Here is an 18,412-nt window from a genome sequence, read left to right as displayed (position 1 = left end):
AAGACAATTAATTTCTAAAAGCTAAGATTAATATACCAGTATATTGGTTTTCACTTAGAATGAATTATGCGTTCTTCAAAACAGAATATCAAGACCTGGACTCTTTAAAATCTCTCAAAACCAGAAGACAATAAAAATCTAAGATTTGTATTTTTGTAGTCATATAATCTTAAAATAAAAACATTCAGAGGATGGTGGGACAGACGTGGTTTTTGAATACAAAAGACTATGATTTACTGGAATTTTACAGTAAATTGGGTAGTACTGTCAATGAAAATGACTTAAAGGACCACTTTATACTAATTTTAGTTCTAAATTGATTTATACTAAAACTCCATAGAACTATCCTTTATTCATATATTACATATACATTACGTAAATGTAAGTTTGGTGACCATACACTTAATGTAAGAACAGCTGCCCCAGGTCAGGCAAGGGGTCCTTCTACCTCACTATTTCATCAATAACAGACAAAAATCCAGATGTAACCCTCTTCTATTAAATTAAAGTCATTCTTCTCCTTGACCTTGCAACTACAGGATTTTTAAATTACCCCAGAGCACTAATTTGGAAAATTAAAAAGCAACTAATGTGTTGCTTTTTGTAGTATGAGAGTCAAGTACCACATCACCATCAGCATGCAATTTGTGTTTTGACAATACACCTTGAAGACTGGAACCAGACTACTTCTTCAAGGCTTTTCTGCAGAACATTCTCTATCCCTTTACTCATAGATTAATAATACTCCGCTGTATCTACTCTACCCTTTTTCATGCTCTTTCCTAGAGTTAGAGTTTACACTTTTATTAGTTTACCTTAACAAAATGGGACAGAATTGTCTAGAGGGCTCATGACAAATTCTGAAACAGATTGTGCATATAGTATAAAGTGTGTTCTTTGCTGTTCTAACAACTGAAGACTTAGAATAACAGATTTATGCCACGTAGTAGATATCCCACAATCCAGCACATTTTATCCAAGGAACAGATTTGTGAACTTGCTATTATTCCTTATTTTCCAAAGACAAAATAGTCCTACTCACATCAAGTTGTTCTTATCTATGGTATTAGAAGCTTCTGGCCTAAATTCAACAGGATTTGTTTAAATGCAAGATAAATACAAATATTTTCATTCTGGAAGATGTATCCTTGTTCTAAAGTTGCCTTTGTCAAAACCCAGGAAAGTATCACATCCTTTGAGCAGGGAGACCAACGTTACCTCCATAATAGAGCACAACTGTCCTTAACAACATGCCTTAGAATCCTTGCTGAGAAAACCCTAATTAGACACCAGTAATCTGAGACAATAAATCCAAGACAATCAAAAATACCATGGTTAGGCATGCTATATGTATACTCATAGTATGACAACAAAAAAAATGAAGGAAAGCTGAACACCACATTCCTGAAAAGACCAAATTGATGACCCAGAAAGCTTATGGGAAAGTCCCTCTGTGAGTTTTTTATTTCATGTCCAATACTTGATTTTGATGAGATAATAGCTGTTTCAAGCAATTAACACAGTGCTCTCATTCCACTTTTTAGATTATAATCCAGTAATGGCTACTTCCATCAAATACAGAGCTACAGTGAACATAACTAGAAGAGTGGAGTTTTTAAGCATTTTGTCAGTTACTCAAAAATCTGAATTAGCTACCTGTTGACTTTTGGATTAAATTTAAGAGATTGGAACTGCCTGTCCAAGTACTATATTGCTTGGGATCTGCACTTTCACTCATTACAAGAGTTTCTCTTCAGTAATTTGAATTCTGTTGATGAAAACGTATCTTTCACAACTTAGCCAGCCCAGGCGTTTTCCAAAAACAGGTGGTTTAAAACTTCCATATCATATAAATTGGTTAGTAGGTCTAACAAACACAGAAATACATTTTCAGAACCCTTACCTTCTGTAATAAAAAATAATTACATAGTATATTGTAACTTTTATAGGACAATATTATGGTAAAACCATAGATAATAACAGAAGATTTTTTTCACCCACCAGTAAAAAATATTAAGAAATTAGCAGAAAAAATATCTTAATTCATTTCAGCTCAAATTAAGAAAAGAGGAAAATGTAAAACACTTGCACTCTAAGACTATAAAAATGTGTACCTACTTACAACATGTTTGTATGTGAGCTTAAATTCCTCTCCCTAAACTTCCAATCCTAGTATTTTTCAAGATTTAGTCAAGTTTCAAGTTTTCACCTATTAGTATAGAAACATTTAACTGTTCAAGGGATGAAGAGTACACAGGTTTACTCAAACCTTACAGGCACAGAAAAATCTAGAGGTCTTTTCGAGTCGAAAAGCAGTTTACCTTCGTTTTAAACACCATACTGCCACCTAGTCGACAACCCTATGAACTACGCTGCCCTCCTTAACGCACCGCAATTACAGCTAAAGCCATGGAATAAAAATTAAATCGTTTCCTAAAAATACGATTGTGCAAGGATTAAGGTATCAGAATCTGTGAAAGCTCCAACTAACTTCCTCGTCCAGTAGAAGTACTCTGGCAGCACAAAGGAATCAACAACTTCAGGTTTTAGTACTCATTTGCAACATGTCACCAGGTGCAAAAAGAGCTGACGTGTTAAGGTAGCATTCCAATGTGGTAGTTGCTACTTGTGTGTAGTTATAGTTGTGAAATCACTATATCAAGTGTAAAATAAGGAGATGATTAGACTCAGTACCATAAAGTAAGGGTTCAGTCAAAAAAATGTATTAACATTAAACAAATTTACACTGAGGAATTTATTGGTGAAAAAAAATCACTTGCATGTTAGAAATGTAAAGATCTGTGAAATTCAGTTTTATCAATGAAAGAAGGCTGTCTGCTATGGAAGCATCATTCAGAACCATGTTGAGCTGTGGAGTGTTTCTTACATGACAGTCTCATTAAGGGGAATAAATTGCTCTCTTGGCTAAATCTAATCCAAAAGATTAGGGACATGGCAGCAGGAAAAGCAAACACAATCTCCTGTGTCAGCAAGTTCAGGCACTACTGATATTTAACTTCTTTCCAACATTTTGGAAATATCTATTTTATATTCAGAAAGATTTGCCTAAAGGCTGGTTTGTGGTTTTTTTTCCTTCTCTCCTCTTTTAAATGTTTCTAAAAAGAAGAACTACCCTTTATTCTTCAACCATTCCTCAACATAATTTATACTAACATTTCTATTAAATATTTTGGGATCCCTATGATAAAGGTTCAACAGGAAAGAAATTATCATCTCAGTGGAGCATAATAACGATAAGAAAATAGTTTCTTTTCAGCCTGAGCACCATAGATAATATTGTTATCAGTGAAAAAAAAAATCCTGTTTCATAATTAGAATAATTTCCTAATTCTATATATGTGCATCCTGGTATATGTTAGTGTAAGGACGTCTCTGCAGCACCAGGTTTGGAACAGCTCCCACAGGAGGTCGGGAATGGCAGGAGAAGACAAGGAGCAGCCTTCTACCAGGACACAGTTTTCTGTCTCCTCCCCATGCCACAGCATCCCCTAAACTCCAGGACAACAGAGAGTGCAGAAACCAGGCAGATGTTCTTCCCTTTGGGTACCCAGTCTAATACACGATCAACAAGTACAGGATTTTTTGCAGGACAGAAGACAGAATGCATGACATTTCTGAAAAGATGCGTTAGAAGACCACAATTACATGGCACAGTGATAAAAACTTGAATGCAAAAGGCATAGGAAACCAAACCAGCAACACTTTTAAGATGACACATAAATATACTGTAGATGGTATTTTTAGAACTTTTCTCATGTTAGCCTTCACCATGAACACGAGAGGCAATGTGACTGAGACCTTACTAGAAATACTCAGTAAATATGGATATTTTACATATTTGTTCAAATTCCTAAGTGAAAGACAAGATTTAAACTTTACTACTGAAGATAAATTTTGCAGCTTGAAGCACTCTACTGTTGGCTACATGCATAGTTGGTTTTTTTTCAGCTAAAAGTTATCATCATGACTACGGTGACATGCAACTGGCACTGGGGTGTCAGAGAAAACTAAACCAGAAAAGACACCCCTGTTTCAAACCAGGAACACAGCTCTGTAGTTACCTGTAAGCTGAAACACACTCTAAGTCAGACACAAGCAATGCAATAAACATCAAATAAACTAAGTGAGGGTACATGTGCAAGTGTAAGGAGAGAAAGAGGAAAAACTGTCCTGTATTTTTTTGTCCATCTGGATCCAGAACAGACTTGGAAAAGGTGGCCCTGACAGAAAAGATGCACCAGGTATTAATGTATTTCCCTCACAAACCTGTAGTATGGTGAAACTGTTCTTACGCTGAGAGGCAAGCAGCCTGGCTAGAAGTTTAAATAAGTATTTCCAGACTTTGGATGGGGCATTGCACAAACAAATCCATATGAAAAGCGAGAGACTAAACCCTACGTAATAAAAATGAGGAAAGACATCACTGTCTCTGGGACAGGCCCAAGATTATTAACAGCGCTGGGGCCTCCCAGGCCCGGCTGGAAAACTGTTTGGGGGATTTTTAAATCTTGTTTTCCCCCCCAGTTCTACCGGGGCAGTGTCAGGTTATTCTCTAGCAGGAAGAGCCACCCACCAGGCAGCAGGGAGCCCCCCGGCTTACCCCCTTGTCCGGGCAGCGGCCGGGGCTGCTGAGGGGCCCTGCCCGGCCCTTCCCGCCAAGGCCGGCGGCGCCTTCCCGCCGGGGCAGGGCCGCTCCCCTCAGCGGGGCCGCCCGGGAGGAGCACCCCTTGCTAACACAGTTCATTTTACTCTGGCAGCAATACATAAGAGCCGGACACGCTTTTCGGTCAGAAATACAAACCTCCCCGGCAGCGAGCTGTACTTCCAGGCCCTGGTGCCCTTCCCGGCCCGGAGCGCTGGGGCCCTCACACGCAGCTCCTCCCGAGGGAAGGCAGCGCAAGGCGTCGTGCTCAGCACCCAGCTAACACACCACGGCAGGGAGATGCCGGGAACACACCCCAAATCCTTCCCTCTGCCCTCGAGTGACACCACGCGTAAATTCATTTTTCAAGTGAATGGGACCCAAAGATTTTTTATTTTTTTTTTCCAAAGGCGTATCTTGGTTCTTTTTTACCTCGTCTCCTCCATCCTGCTACGTAGTTGTGAAGCGGACGAGTATTTTGCTGCAGGTTTGTACTACAGATGAACTGCTGCGTGGAAGAACACCTAGATACAAGAGGAAGAAAGGGGATACAAAGTCATACAACTCAGGCAAAGCATAATAGTATAATGTGAATATGAGCACTATAATGAAAACGTACACAGGAACTTACTTGTCGAGGATTTACATTTAACATGGAACGCAAGCCTAAGTCATCTAATAACTGGCTATGTGGGTCCGTTGCTTTTACTAGATCAAACTTGGAAGAGGCAAAAAGAAAACAAATAACAAACATGAGAAATAAATAGGTTTCCAGTAACTATTTCATTTCCCAGAAAAGGAGAATAGAATGATCCAAGTGACTTGCAGAAATATATGTCCTATCTTAAAAGAAAACAAAACACAGATCTGAAGGTACTATAGGAACCCTTTTCACTTATTTTCCTCTCTATGCTAAAATACAAATATAAATGCTGAAAAAAAATCTTTTTGACTCAATTGTTTGCATTTCACCTGGACTACTGTCTTCAACGACAGCATGAACTTCCACGAAAGTATCACTTCTGTAAATCATATAGCACAAGTGTCTTTCAATAAACTTCATAGCAAATAGTTATGTATATTTAATTTTACACAGAAATCACATTTTATGGAAAGATAAAACAGTCAGTGTGAAACGAGCTGGGCTTTTTTTTCCCCCTGAAATCCTGTGACTGACTTGGCAAAACCTAAAATACTTATTTGAAACAATGATACCTGGAAATGTAATATTTTCCAAAGTACAATTCAGAAAGCATTCTTTTGCATAAGTTTTGAAATATGTAATCTAGATCTACCAGACAGGGACATAATTTGGACTGTCACCAGTAACATGAGATTTATTCCTGTCAAGGCCACAGCTGGAAGCTAAAAAAATGAACAGTGCAAAGGGCTCACTCACCTTCATGCTGGTATTTATAGACAGTGCTACAAATGAACACCAGATTAGTATATATAGCGGCTGCTGGAAATCATGCTGGTTTGTGATTCAGCACAGCACTCCAACCTTTGAAATACATTTGATAGTTTAAGTAGATTAACATACTAAGCAAACTTTTATCATTGCTCTAATGGTTTCCATTAGGAATTCTTACACCATTAATCAGATACATTCATACTTTTAAAAAAAATCCCTTTTTGAAGGAAAGTCAAATTATTGTAAAAATACTTCTAATGGAGCCTCTATATAACTAATATCTTCAGATGTCATCTCAGATCTGCACCAAACTTTATTATAAATACCTGATTTAGATCACATGCACATTTTTTAAATACAATGTAGATTTGATAATGAAACATGCAATCAAATGCTATGCTTCAGAAAATGCCTTTTCTCTCTCAGCAGGTACTATTGCTAGACTTAAGTCAAATTCAGTTAACCTGTACTTAGAACAGACAATATTACTGTTAACTTGAGATATTTCATAAAATAGTAATATGACATTTATTTAGCAATTTTGGAATCCATCCAATCATATTTGTAGAAAATAATATTTGCAGTTACATTGGTTTGTGGGGTGTGGGTTTTTTGGTTGGTTATTTGGTGTTTTGGGAGGTTTTTTGTTTGTTGAGGCTTTTTGGGTTTTTTTAAGTTCCTTATGTACAAACTTAACACTATATCTCTAATTTGAACATAGTAACTAAAGTGAAAACATTAATTTTGTGTTTTCAATTTAATTTAAATTATTTAAAAAGTAGAGCATGGAACCAAAATTTCTTACAGAAGATACAGTTGGTACCTTTTATTTCTATTAATATGACTACTATACAAGAGTATTTGCACAAAGATAGTACAAGTAAATAGTAAAATAAAATGAAATAATTTGGGTATTTGTGCTCTGTGTCAAAAGAACATACTGTAGATTATCTGTGTATTTTTAAGTGACAAGGCATATTGGGACTAACAGCATATTAAAGAGGAAACTCCAGTCTGAAACTTCAGTGGTAATGCCAATGCTGTATTGATGATGGTCGGCCCATTACACAACATTAACACAATCTTATAGGTTTTTTTCCTTATATTAAGGACATAAACGCACTCACACAGTGTACTGTCAGCTAGTGCCTCATTCATGCAGGGAGTGCTGTTTTAATAACAAAAAATAATTTAAAAAAAAAAATCAAGCTGTTTATGTATGTAAAATAAAGTCTGTCTTAAAACAAGAAAATAAATTCTAACACTGTAATTCTGAGCATCTCTCAAATACCTATTTCTAATATCTCAAAATAACTCGTTGACCTGTTTTTTTCAGTTATAAAACTCCCCTCAGTATTTCCTAGCATAACAAAATGGTATCAGATTCAAACCCATTTTTAAATAAAAGTAAGAAAATATCTTTCTTCTGTATTTAGCTCATATAAAAAGGATGACTTTTTGACCACATAAAAAACCCACAAATGCTACAAAGTCAGTCACAATGCTTCCTTAACATTTTTCTGGCATTTTTTAAAAAGGTTGTGGGGTTCTTAGGATTTTTTAAAAACATACAATTTATTTTTCTTTTTTGTTAAAAGAAAACCAAAACTAGCAAGTACTGCCAAATACAATGGATGATTTTATTGGGAACACCATCAGACCTAAACTTAGCACACACTGACATCTGAAAGACATAAAGACTTAAGTCTTTTTCAGTTTTGTTTTTCATAATTGTACTATGCAAAATAAGCTAGTGTAAGAGATTGGGGGGAGGGGAAGAATCAGAGACTCTTTGGCTGACTGGATGTGTTACATTAATTTCTTAATATGTGAAGGAGTGGATTACCCCTCTAACAGCAATGGGAAATTAGTTTCTTTATTTCTTCATTAAGACTGTGGGAGGGAAATTAATTTTCTACTCTGGTTTTCTAAATTAATTGAATATATCTTTATTAAAGTGATAAATATATACACATACTTTTTGGTTGAAAGAATTCTCTAAATTAATCCTAAACAGACATTTTTAAAGCAATTTGGAGGCACGCGGCTATATTTTTTTTTGTTTCATTTTCTGATGTTATAAAAATATTGAAAAAATGGATCATACAAACCTAATGTAATAAAGCCATCTATAGAAAAAAGTATCTGAAAATAATTTTTCTAGAATAATTTTTGTAGTATTAGTTAAATAGCATATTGACTAAACTTAATCTCCTACTCTGACTATATTATTTTTGTACCTATGTTCTTGCAGCTTGTGACATGTACCTAAGTGTCTATGCTTTCATACATATAGGTACGTTCATCAAAAATGGTTTTTGATAGCTCTAACAAGAAACTGTAGTTTTTTTTAAAGCATCATCCACTTAGTTTGAATAATGAGGCAAAGTACCTTGAGGTGTCTAGGTATTTTCATGTGTGTATTGGTACTTAGAGGAATTTACAAACTATCTCAAAGTTACTCACTTTACTTCCTATGCATTCAGTGTTCTTATATCTGTTTGTATTGTAAATGTATGTCATACGGTGTATGTCCACCACTGCACCATTATAGTCTTTTATTTGCATTCTTTGGTGCTCTTACGCAAAGTCAATCATCTCCAAGTGAACTTATGCCAATAGTATTTTTATTTAGCCTTCTATTGCATATAAATAGTGTAATAATTTTATCTAGCATATTCCTTAAGAAATCAATCATAAGCATTTTTCTAGAGAACTTGGACATTTAAGCATTGGAAAAAACCTACCAATGGCAATAGTGAATTTTCCATCTCCTAGTATCTTCAGATGAAGACTACAGGCCTTAGCAAACGGCGTGCTTTGGCCAAACACAAGCTCTGGACTGAATACAAGAATACCACAGTGGAATCCAAGAGCTTATACTGTAAGGAAAGCTAGATTTGTTGGTCCTTTAGAACCATCAAGTCCTTCATGCACTTCTGGCCTAAAGGCTCAAGAGAATAAGAAAATTCATAACAGAGCCTCCTGCAACTTAATTTTCCTCATGTACCTCAAATGCATTAAACAGAGAATATAATTTCTCATGCAATGACAATTAAAAGTCCGTGCTATTTTATGGGGCCTCTGTCTCCCTGCACAAATAAGTAATCACGCCCCAAACCATATCAATATAGGTTATTTTAATCTTTTTTCATTCTTAAACTTAAATGGCCAACTTTGCAACTTCTACCATCTTTCACGAGTTACTGTATCATTGTTTTCTTAAAGAAAAATCTAACAAATAAATCACAAAACAATAATTTCTGAAATTGCACTGCAGTTACTATAAATTCAAGCTCTATCCTCTTCTGCTAATTTCCAAGTAAAAGCCACCAATTTTTCTATTTAGTAAGATCTGTAACTGTTTGACAGTCTTGATTCCAAAAAAAAGCCTTGCTGTATAAAATTAAAACAAATTAAAAACTAGGAATGCAAAGGGACAAACTACCTCTGTAATCCTTGGAAAAAATGACCTTTAAGGGGATTGTCCTAAATAATCACTTAGAGCTTACAAATTAATTTCAACCTGAAAATATTATTGATTTAAAAGTTTTTAAATTTTTGCATTCATTTTCTAGGTTCAAAAAAATCCAAACAAAAAATTATTCCCCAAGTTACACACCAAAGATAGAAAAAGCCCTACATGGTCAATGGTGATTCATCTTTGCAGAAGTTCCTCAAGTTCACTTCCTTTTTATAAGCCCCACCTTAATTTATGTTAAGAGAATTCTGGTTAATTCTTATAATGAGATTATTCTCATTGTAAGAGAAGAAGAAAAGGTGGAATACAAGTAATTAAATAATGGGAGAAGTGACAGCTGACCTCTTTACTAGGAAGTAAATAGGAAGTTCTTGTTTGCTTGGTGAAACAAACAACATCTTAATTATAGAGTATAGGAATTAAATATGCCAAGTTTATATTGAACAAAAGCAAGACTATTTCAAAAGCATCGTAAATACACCCAGTTGTTTACTGCATTCCACTGGATAGTTATTCTCTTTCAAAACTGCCAACAAAGTTGCAAAATGCAACCAAGAGGAAGAAGCAGAACAAGTTCTGAACTTGTTTACAGAATGCATTGCTTGGTTAGTAGCTTGTTTAAAAAAGTTAAGCAAGTCCACAAGCATCTTTGTTAATATGTTAACCATAATTTGCAAAGACAAACTTGCCCAGAGAACAATTTAACATTAATGCATAGGGAAGTAAAAAAAAACTTCAACTCTATCTTCTCCTATTAGGGGAACTTCAAGAAGCGGAGCAAAAGGAAGTCTGAATAAAAAATAAGTAGCAGACAAGATCTCAACTATTTGAGAAAACAATCCAACGATTAAATCTTTTTCCTTCGGGAAGAAAATCTATGACCCACCTCATAATTACAACGGCAGAGTGGAGCCTCTTCCAACGGTGTAACATTTATCAACTATCCATATCCAACTATGCAGTCTCCAGATTTAAAAATAAATAAATAAAAAACTGTAGAAAGCATCTCAAACCATCTCAAGCCAAGAAATATTAATAATAAATGTTTATTACCCTTGCCACTGTACACATTGTTAGCCTGCGTACCCCTAAGTCAGGCGAAAATGACATGAGAATCCTGTAAATATTTAGAATACAAGACCAATGCCCAGACTTCTGATTCAAACTCATCTATTTCCTTCTTATTCGTATGAACTTCCCCTTCAGTAATGGCAGCACAGGTACAAGTGCCCCAACGGCCACGCAACTTACTACCTGGGCTTCGTGAGCCACTTCAGTGATTTAAGGGATCTACGATATCATTTATCCAGCAGTTTCTCCATATCTAAATTGTTCATCCATGTTCTTTTTTTCCTGAGCTAAAGCAGAATTCAAATAATTGCTTGCTTACCTGCCTAAGATAATATAGATTATGCCACTGAGAAGGAACGCTCACCAAGCATTAAAGAGTTGGGCATCCCCCGTGAAATACTTTGCCTTTGTTGTAAACGTCAATAATTGTATATACACCTGAGATGCAGTGACTAAAACTATTCTGTTGGAAACAAAGTGGTGTTTTGGGGTGCACAAAGCAGAAAGAGCCAAAAGAATTTGTACCAGTACTCCTCACTGGACCCCTCTTTGTAGAGAGACTGCTTGCCTGAATTTTCTGCGTATTTTCTTAGGCGGAGAGACTATTTAGGCAGCTTGTCATCACTGATCTTAATAACATTTTCAGAAAAATCTTTGCTTCTGTCTAGTCTACAAATATTTCAAGAATCAGCTTTTAGACCATAGCGAAGAATAACTGCATCCTCAACAGACCTGCACTGGTTTGACCTCACACACGTGGCATTCTCTCATTTGGACTAAAAACCTGAAAACTCTCACCAATTGCTTCCTCAAATTCAATGAAATTCACTTTGCTCTTTATCTGGCTGTAACATGCTAGACCATTTTCTAGAAACCATAATCAACATAAAAAGAATAGCAAATTACGATATGCAGGAAAAAAAATACAGGTTAACACTGCTGCCTATAAAATCAGTAATCATGAAAACCAGTAAAAATTTGATCTATTATCAACCCTAACAACCCTTACATCTGCTTGGATAAAAGAACCTGAAATAAACACCCCACCCAGTTAAAGCTGGCTTCTACTCACCAGAGGAAATAAGCTGAATTTTTAAGATTACATGACTAAAGAAAACCTTGAAATAATTTTCTCGCCTTTTCAAGCCACCCTCCCACAATTGCAAACAAGTTCCTTGCGGATCAACCAAACGCATACCAAATACAAACTGACTGTACCACAGCAACAAATACCAAGTTTATGAACGTATTTCCACAGCTACCAAAATAAATGCCAAGCAAAACAGAAATGTCAATATCTATTACATTTATGTATATCAGAAGCCTGCATTGCTGCTGCAGCTGAGCAAAATTAAAACACAAAGCTGTCAAACTGGTGTTACGTTATTTCCCCTACAAATAACTCAAAAGCTCGATTTTTTTAGAAAATGAAACCTTTTCGAGACACATTTTATACAGCTTTGTCCTGTATAGTTTGATAACAGATTCTCAGCAGGAACATTCAGAATTGTGAACTCTGAGAGCTCCCTCTAGTGTGAACAAGAAAAGGAATTCATTTAAGTCCAAGGTCTCGACTGTAGTGAAAAAATGTGTTACTGAGATGAAAAGACAATGCAACAGAAATAGTTAAGGTGCTAAATATTAACCCCAGAGCTTAGAAAGCTAAGATGAGGTTGAAACATCAGGGCTTTTGCTATACAAGAAGCAGACGGTATCACAGAATCACAGGATGGCTGGGGTTGGAAAGGGCCTCTGGAGGTTGGTCGTCTGGTCCACCACCCCCTGACCCCCCAAGCAGGGCCACCTGCAGCCAGTTGCCCAGGCCCATGCCCAGATGGAATCTGAATATCTCCAAGGATGAGCCGAAGTTAGCTTATCAGCTAAATTCAAACTCTTAATTCCAAAGAATCTCATGACCAACACTTAAAAAACTTCACATCTTGTGGGGATGAAGTGATAGCTACAACCAAGTTAGCTTAACTAAAAACAAAGCGATGTGTGTATCAGAAATCTAAGCACATTTAAAATCAACTTAAAATTCAATTGCAGCATCATTACAGTAGTAATCTTGATTCCAAGTAAAAATTTAATTGACAATGTTTGTCCAAGAACATCATAACATCATGTCTTTTATTAGATCAACCAATACAGCTGGAAAACCAGGGATTTTTACAGGAAGGCATAAGGGACACTAGGGGGTACCTGAAAAAGTAACCCTCTTTTCCAAATATAGCCAGGTCTAAAAAATGTCCTTCCCTAGAGCATATACTATGGGGAACAGGATAACAGTTTATCCAAGATTCTGATATGGTTCACTTGTTTGTTGATGTGCTTATTGCTGAATGTGACAGACAAAGCCCTTTGATGTTACATGTACAAAAATCCAAGTTATGTGATATTACCTTTAGCAAAAAAGATAGTGGCCAGAAATTTAGTTAACACTGAACTTTAGATAGTTTTGTATAAAAGACAAACCTATACCATATGATTCAGGACAACAAATAAACCATTACAAAGAACAAATCAGATGCACACAGTTCCAAAGTCCATGATGAGAGGTGTCGATCTCAGCTGTACATTTGTGTCCTTTTCATTGTTCAAATGCTTAAAAGTTCTATCGGCTCTTTAACATATCAATTGATAAATACTACAGGAGAAACTGAACAATAACTACAGGAAATTTAATACTCAAATTATGGTAGATTTTTTTTGCCTATTCAGGTGAGATAAAGCATATTACTTTTCATGATTCTGTGTCAATCAAAAGAAAACCCTCTACAGCATGATCTGAACGGGACACTAACAAGGAATGAGACGCATACCTGACCCGACCCAAAGCATATTATCCTTTACTATACTAAAATGAATACTATACTAAATAGTATAATGAATACTATACTAATATACACTATTAATTTGCAGCAAAGTAATCAATACAAGCAGAAACAAATCACTGGTGCATAGACATCTTAGACCGATATCACCCTCCTCTTGTGAGGAGATATGTATCAATAGTTCTGGTACCATTCAACAGTATCATATTTAATTTCTCCAAGAATATTTTGCCAAACATCACTGTAATGAGTGAAGTTTTAAAATACAGGTAAGTAAGTAAGCATACGAGCTACTAGAGCCAATAAATTAGAGACAGTTTTAGAAATGTGAATTTATATTTGCCCAATGTTAAAAACAAGTGATGTAAATTAATTTCCTATTTTTCATCTCCGAGTATCTCTAATTACCTATTATATTTTCTACATGTATTTATCTGAAAAGGTTGAAGAAAATAGTTTCTTTACTGACAATTCCATCTTTCTGAGCTTCTTCATCACATAGCTTGCTAATCAAGGCTATTTTACCTGAAAAATTACTTCACAAGTAGGAAAGTAACATGCAAAAGCTACTCATCATTCTGCTATGCTGAAAAAATGCATATAGATACTCTATTTATCCTAAAGACTGGCTGCACACTTTTTTTTCTTATATTTATCTTTTCTATGATCTGTATAATAAACCAGAATTTAAGCACACTTAGTCATTGCCTATAGCATAACCATAAATTTTAATATTTCTTTATGTAACAATTAGCTGAAGCTGCGTACACTGTTGTCTTTACACCTGCTGCTGTAATGCTGCTTTAAACAGCAAACTTGAGTCTTAGGGTGAGGACAGCAAGAATTTGGATATAGTTCAGAATCAAGGGTGGCTCCTATCTTGGAAATAATGGAGTCGATCCACATCTGATTGTGAGGGCAGGGATAAACCTTGCTGAGCCTTTCTTTGTTGTTCCGTCTTAATAAGGATATCTACTGATGGCACAACACAAGAAAGGTTGGCCTCATTAACACCAGAAGGAACTAGAGGACTCATGCACACTTGCTGCAAGGTCTGCCACTACCAGCTTCTCACTCAGTTTTCTGTAGAGACTAATATATAAACATGTTACAGAATTTTCAGAGATTTGTGTACCTGTATAGTAGCCCTCAGAGAAGGTTTCACTGCCAGTCCTCAGGATCGCAGAGATGGGCCCGTGGAAATGCAGGCTGGGCTCAGAGAGGGACACATCAGAGAAAGTTAAAAGTCTTTTCAAAAGCAAAGACTACCCTTCCCTGTTTTCCAGTGTATAACAACCAAACCTTTCCTCGTTGCATTTCAATGATAAATAACCTATACTGTTTATGTTTTGTGTGGCATGGTTTTGAAAAACCTCCACCACACACGGACAAGCACCCATGCACACACAGACAGAAAACAGTTCCAAACTCCCTGCTGAGATCCACCCAGGCAGAAACGTTTGAGTGAATGTTAAAGATGAGGGCCTTTCCACTGGAGTTCTGCTTGCGTTGCTCCTCCACCTTCAGAGCAGGGGTGAGGCCCAGCAGAATTCAGATGGGGCTGATCTGTTTCTCAGCCCACACCTGGAGCCTTCTCCTCTGATGCAGGCAGGGCTGGGCCCAGGGCTCCCTCTTGCCCCGAGTATAGCAGGATCTGCATCCACTCCCCAGATGGTATACATAAGCCATTCTAAAATCTTTTTCCCTTTTTCTTAATAATGATAATGCAATGGAGAGTTACCTGTTGCTTGTTCAAAAGAGGTTCCTCCTACAAAGTTGTTATGACACATAAGAAGTTTCCATATGCACATACTTCCACTTAAATGCACCAGAGTTCACGTGCATTCGTGCCTTGCACTGTAGCTCTCAGCAGGTATTTCACTGGTTGATACCACCCTCACAGTCATGTAGGAACTGGGGATGAGGGCTGAGCAGAGGTGCACGGGAAGAGGTTATAAGATCCTTTACAAACCAATGGCAGTTCCTCCTGGTTTCCAATATGTAGCAACTAGGTATTCTCTCCTTAATGTTATCTAGATAATAATCTATACTGCTCTTTTCTTATCCAATAGCTTAGTCCTCCAGTGTGTTTTAAACAAATACACAATCATACTACAAAGTTTTCTGTTGAGATTTCCACCAGCTAAAAAGCATTAGAGCAACTCCAGCTTGCAAGTTACCTATTTATTAAGCACCTCTTAACTGCAGTGTGGTGATGTCATAAAGTAAATATTTAACTAGAGTCATCATTCTTCCCAATAGTTCTTATTTCACACAGCAGATTAGATATTCTCTGGGGAATATCTAATCACTTCCACCAGCATTATCCAATACCCTCATTCTACTCTTTACTGCTTCTCTATATACAAGTCACTCCAGCACTTAAATAAATGAATACAATCCAGAGTCATTACAGGAGACATGCTAGCACAGACACAAATCCCTCTCAGTCCCTGTATTTCCTGGTAGCAAAATCACTCTACTCCTGTCTCAAAAGTTTCTCTGGTGTGCAGTTTTTAACCCAACCTATCCCAAAACCCTTCGCATATTTAATGTTACCAGCACACTGTGTTAAACACATTCTCAACCCCACCTCTTAACAGGCTTTTCAAGTAGCACTTCTCATCCTTGCTAAGCACAACACATGGTTTGGGAAAGCAAATGTGAAGTACTCAGCTGCTTCTCGCTTGTTCCTTGGAGAAGCCAAACCAGCCACAGATGGGTGTGCTTGAACCCGGCCTCCAAACCAGCCACAGGTGGATGTGCTTGAACCCGGCCTCCAAACCAGCCACAGATGGTTGTGCTTGAACCCGGCCTCCAAACCAGCCACAGATGGGTGTGCTTGAACCCGGCCTCCAAACCAGCCACAGATGGGTGTGCTTGAACCCGGCCTCCAAACCAGCCACAGGTGGGTGTGCTTGAACCCGGCCTCCAAACCAGCCACAGATGGGTGTGCTTGAACCCGGCCTCCAAACCAGCCACAGGTGGATGTGCTTGAACCCGGCCTCCAAACCAGCCACAGGTGGATGTGCTTGAACCCGGCCTCCAAACCAGCCACAGGTGGATGTGCTTGAACCCGGCCTCCAAACCAGCCACAGATGGGTGTGCTTGAACCCGGCCTCCAAACCAGCCACAGATGGATGTGCTTGAACCCGGCCTCCAAACCAGCCACAGGTGGATGTGCTTGAACCCGGCCTCCAAACCAGCCACAGATGGGTGTGCTTGAACCCGGCCTCCAAACCAGCCACAGATGGGTGTGCTTGAACCCGGCCTCCAAACCAGCCACAGATGGGTGTGCTTGAACCCGGCCTCCAAACCAGCCACAGATGGGTGTGCTTGAACCCGGCCTCCAAACCAGCCACAGATGGGTGTGCTTGAACCCGGCCTCCAAACCAGCCACAGGTGGATGTGCTTGAACCCGGCCTCCAAACCAGCCACAGATGGATGTGCTTGAACCCGGCCTCCAAACCAGCCACAGATGGGTGTGCTTGAACCCGGCCTCCAAACCAGCCACAGATGGGTGTGCTTGAACCCGGCCTCCAAACCAGCCACAGGTGGATGTGCTTGAACCCGGCCTCCAAACCAGCCACAGGTGGATGTGCTTGAACCCGGCCTCCAAACCAGCCACAGATGGGTGTGCTTGAACCCGGCCTCCAAACCAGCCACAGATGGATGTGCTTGAACCCGGCCTCCAAACCAGCCACAGGTGGATGTGCTTGAACCCGGCCTCCAAACCAGCCACAGATGGGTGTGCTTGAACCCGGCCTCCAAACCAGCCACAGATGGGTGTGCTTGAACCCGGCCTCCAAACCAGCCACAGATGGGTGTGCTTGAACCCGGCCTCCAAACCAGCCACAGATGGGTGTGCTTGAACCCGGCCTCCAAACCAGCCACAGATGGGTGTGCTTGAACCCGGCCTCCAAACCAGCCACAGGTGGATGTGCTTGAACCCGGCCTCCAAACCAGCCACAGATGGATGTGCTTGAACCCGGCCTCCAAACCAGCCACAGATGGGTGTGCTTGAACCCGGCCTCCAAACCAGCCACAGATGGGTGTGCTTGAACCCGGCCTCCAAACCAGCCACAGGTGGATGTGCTTGAACCCGGCCTCCAAACCAGCCACAGGTGGATGTGCTTGAACCCGGCCTCCAAACCAGCCACAGATGGATGTGCTTGAACCCGGCCTCCAAACCAGCCACAGATGGATGTGCTTGAACCCGGCCTCCAAACCAGCCACAGATGGATGTGCTTGAACCCGGCCTCCAAACCAGCCACAGATGGGTGTGCTTGAACCCGGCCTCCAAACCAGCCACAGATGGGTGTGCTTGAACCCGGCCTCCAAACCAGCCACAGATGGATGTGCTTGAACCCGGCCTCCAAACCAGCCACAGATGGATGTGCTTGAACCCGGCCTCCAAGCCAGGCTGCTCCTCTGTGCTGGGAAAGAGGGTGAAGGGAGGCCCCTGGCACTGGTACGTGGTTCTGGAGAGCAGCCTCCAGCCTCCCACGCTTCAGGGAACCATGTCTATCAGCCTCTGGCCTTTAAGGTTAGGGGTTACATTAGGGTTTGGCTTCACTGATTGAAAAAAAAAAAACCAAACAAAAACCCCTCCCAACAAACCCACCAAAACTATTTTCACCTGTGCAAAATTTATGCTGGTCCTCCTATCCCCACCCCCTGCTGCCCCAGTCAGCTGCCTGGCTAGAAGAGCTTGGTGGAGATAAAACCACTCTGGTTTGCTGTTAGATAAGCAATTAATTGTGGATAAACTACTAGTTAAAATGAACGTACACTGCCTCACCCCTGCTCTGGAGGCATCCCCCTCTCGCCACAGCTTCTGCCCAGCAGACCGAGGGATTTACTTTTGGGGGAGTAAAAAGCCAAACCAGGTTTTCAGCATCATGATTAACTTGGGGGGGGGGGGGGGAAGAAGAAGGAGAGTTTTAGCA

General features: G+C 39.1%; 1 protein-coding gene across 2 annotated transcripts in view; it reads right to left on the bottom strand.

Annotated features, from left to right (window-relative positions):
* The window catches only part of CCDC73 (coiled-coil domain containing 73), a 78,853-nt gene extending 63,638 nt beyond the window's left edge, over positions 1–15,215 (bottom strand). Inside the window, exons 1-2 of one of the 2 annotated variants that reach the window (XM_074918214.1) lie at positions 14,599–15,215; positions 5,096–5,381 (exon numbers count right to left, since the gene is read on the bottom strand). The gene's annotated coding sequence lies outside the window, so the exon portion shown is untranslated. Of the gene's footprint in view, positions 1–5,095; positions 5,552–14,598 lie in introns of those variants that run through there. The other variant, XM_074918215.1, reaches the window with a different exon arrangement.
* Positions 15,216–18,412: the final 3,197 nt, after the last annotated feature.

The sequence above is a fragment of the Athene noctua genome, chromosome 14 (assembly GCF_965140245.1).
Source record: "Athene noctua chromosome 14, bAthNoc1.hap1.1, whole genome shotgun sequence".
Taxonomy (NCBI): Eukaryota; Metazoa; Chordata; class Aves; order Strigiformes; family Strigidae; genus Athene; species Athene noctua.
Note: the sequence above shows the minus strand (reverse complement) of the source record. Positions and strands in the feature narration are given on the sequence as shown.